This window comes from Octopus bimaculoides, chromosome 1 (assembly GCF_001194135.2).
Source record: "Octopus bimaculoides isolate UCB-OBI-ISO-001 chromosome 1, ASM119413v2, whole genome shotgun sequence".
Taxonomy (NCBI): Eukaryota; Metazoa; Mollusca; class Cephalopoda; order Octopoda; family Octopodidae; genus Octopus; species Octopus bimaculoides.
Window position 1 is genome coordinate 169276384 of NC_068981.1, and position 3335 is coordinate 169279718.

The window sequence follows — 3335 nt, forward strand, 5'->3', positions numbered from 1 at the left end:
TCTCATTCCTAAGGTATTTTTCGATGTTTCTCTTATTATTATTATTGTTGTTGTTGTAATTATTATTATCACTCAGGTCACTGCCTGGAATCGAACTCAGAATATGGGGGTTAGTAGCCCGCGCTCTTAACCCCAAGATTCCGAGGTCGATTCCAGGCAGTGACCTGAGTAGTAGCAGCAGTAGTAGTAGTAGTAGTAGTAGTAATAGTAGTAGTAGTAGTAGTAGTAGTAGTAGTAGTAGTAGTAGTAGTAGTAATAATAATAATAATAATAATAATAATAATAATAATAATAATAACAATAATAGTAACATCGAAAAATACCTTAGGAATGAGAACCCACGTTCGAAATTTCCCCAAGACACCTGATGAAGGCTGGAGGGTATATCAACGGAAACGTTGTGTTAACAGCAAACAAGATGAGGACAAATATCCGTCAAATGTAAATAATGTAAATAATATTTCAGATTAGTTCTATGAACGGGAACTAGAAACTGTGACGTGAATAAGATGTGATTTCTAACGCGTCGGTATATCACACACACATTTTAAGATGCGACGTTTATAGCTTTAGGTTGAGCTTTATTATACTATCCGTGAATGAAATAAAATGCCCTGTTGCTCGTGCGTATCCTATGGTCAAGGGATCCGAAGGTGCAATTAAAAAATTATGAACAATATAAGATGAAAAAATGTTGAAGTTGTTTTAAAAGATTTTCACAATACTTTCAGCATTTGGTGTTTGGGGTAAACTGCCGCAATTTCGAACCCAACAAAGTATCAAATGAAAACTTATACTGTAGCGTAACTAGAATGTATACCCCCTGGGCTCTCACTTGATTTTGCTATCTCCCAGACAATACAGCTTATACAGAATAATACAGCAAACTCAAAAGTGCCGCCCCATAAAAATCGTTGCCTGGGGTGAACTGTCTTCTCGTCGTTCTAGCTATGCTACTGATAGCAATAACGAGTTTCTTGAAATAAAACGATGGCATTTCCTGTGATCTACTTCGGTAATCGAAATGAACCAGGACAGGATACATAAGGACAGGCACCAAAAACTACCTGACATTCAAGACCTGAAGGTGCACTGAGTAAAATGGATATTGCATTGACCAAGACAGAACGAGCTGCAAAAGCCCAGAATGAATGGCGTCGCAATATCGAAGGCAGTATTTCTTTCACGGAAAAGATAAAATATATAAAAAAATATATACTGCAGTACAAGAGAAAAGTACATATTTGCAGAATGTTGACTTTAAAGATAATGAACAACGTTAGTATTTGCATATACGAATTTGGAAAATTACAGAAGTGAACATCTTGCAGTGTCATCGAAATAATCTAAATGTTAATCAGATCATTATTTTAATAGCTATCAGTATATTGATCCATGTGTGTGTGTGTGAGTGTGTAGGATGTGTGAGAGGGGTGTGATACTCAGAAATGAATCATAGAATATGACTTCTGAAACCCACGAATATAAAATAGCATATCGCTAGTCAATATACTCAATTATGCGGGACACAACATAGGCACCTACTTGTTAACATAATATTTTTCAACAACATTTCTCTCTCTCTCTCTCTCTGTATTTTACACCCTCTCTCTATTTCTGTCCATCTCTCAATATTTCTGCCCGTCATTGCATTCACGCTCACTTGCTTCCTAGTCTCTTTTATACATACCTATAGTGTAATGTGTCGTTCTGAAAGGAGTGCACCGAATCGGAATAATAAGCAATTAACTGTATATATTGATATTCCTAATAAAATTATAGAATACATACATATCAGTAAAGAAAAACTAGAATAAAGGCAGGTGAATCATATATATATATATATATATCATGTATATGATTAACGAAAGTTAATTCCTTTTCGCCGCGTTGTAAAATCAGTTGATTGGATTTGTGTAGGCAACTAGGCAAGTAGGCCACCAAGCTGGTACGCATTGCTATTACACAAGTGCCACAAGAATCTCTAAACTCGAAGCACGAACGCATGACCAGAGATGTACTCAAGACAAACGCTCACGTACATAAGCATGAATACACAACACACACATACATATGAATACATACATATTCATGTGAATGCAAACACACACACACACACACACACACACACACACACACACACACACACATTTATATATATATACGCTGGAACGTATACAATATAAGCTCACGAGGCAACCACTGCCTGCTAGAAATAGCAGGTAAATCTATCAAAATTACGCCCAACAGTCTTTAATAAAGATTCAACGTATATTGTTGGCCCTAAGCCCCCAAAAGACTGGATGTTCACGGATGGGATGTCTTTGGTCAAAAGTCAACTCGATCAGGGTTGACCCGTTGGTTAAACAACAACAACATCATCAGCAATACTAACGCTAAAACGTATACACTACCTGAGAGAGAAACCAATAAAACTACCAAAGAACAACAAAAACACACAAAAAATACATAATGTATTATTATGGACACTTACCAAGCACCTGGCACTATTTCCTGCAACAGACCACAACGGTTATACTAGATTGGTCAAGTAACTCTATGGTTTCCTGCAAATAAAGGAAAGAAAAAAATATAAGTAAAGACAAAATACACAAGCAAAAAATAACATTCAGCAAACAAAATAACGAAATAACAAAACACAATAATGTTTCGATCTATTTCCATTAACAACTTTCATTTCATTTTTTTTTATGTGGTGATTAAAACTGCCAACTTTTATGTCCTCATTCAAATGCAAATAAAGCCAGTTTCTTTTGCAAGTAAACACTTGATATTTGTGAGTTCATACCTCTTTGCCTCTCTTTCATTGTTTCTATGTATTTGTAAAGCTTATTTACTTTTTCAGCCTTCCTCTCAATCTTCTCTCACACACCGAATCATTCCCTTTCAATCGTTCTCTCTATGAGTGCCAGTCGTTCAGAATCCATTATTTAAATCTTTTGTTCTACCTCATAAATTATTCCTTTTTTCGACGAAGCCTTGCGCCTATTTCAATCACACAAAACCCTGCATTGCTATGCATTTCAAAATATCATCTAACCCAATTTATCCATGTATCCAAACCATTTATCACAAAGCTGTTTTTTCCCCTATCTACAAAACCACCTACCGATCTATCTATCTATCTATCTATCTATCTATCTATCTATCTATCTATCTATCTATCTATCTATCTATCTATCTATCTATCAGTTAGTTACTTATACATTACATGTTTGTACATGTGTGTGTGTATTTCTCTCTCTCTTTCTCTCTCTCTCTCTCTACCTCTGTGTATATATATATATATATATATATATATATATATATATATA

The 3335-nt window shown here is 35.1% G+C and overlaps 1 protein-coding gene across 1 annotated transcript in view; it reads right to left on the bottom strand.

The window, feature by feature from the left end:
- Positions 1-2567, bottom strand: part of LOC106870663 (neuronal acetylcholine receptor subunit alpha-3) — a 271917-nt gene extending 269350 nt beyond the window's left edge. The window contains exon 1 of the mRNA XM_052971699.1: positions 2495-2567. The gene's annotated coding sequence lies outside the window, so the exon portion shown is untranslated. The remainder of the gene's footprint in view (positions 1-2494) is intronic.
- Positions 2568-3335: the final 768 nt, after the last annotated feature.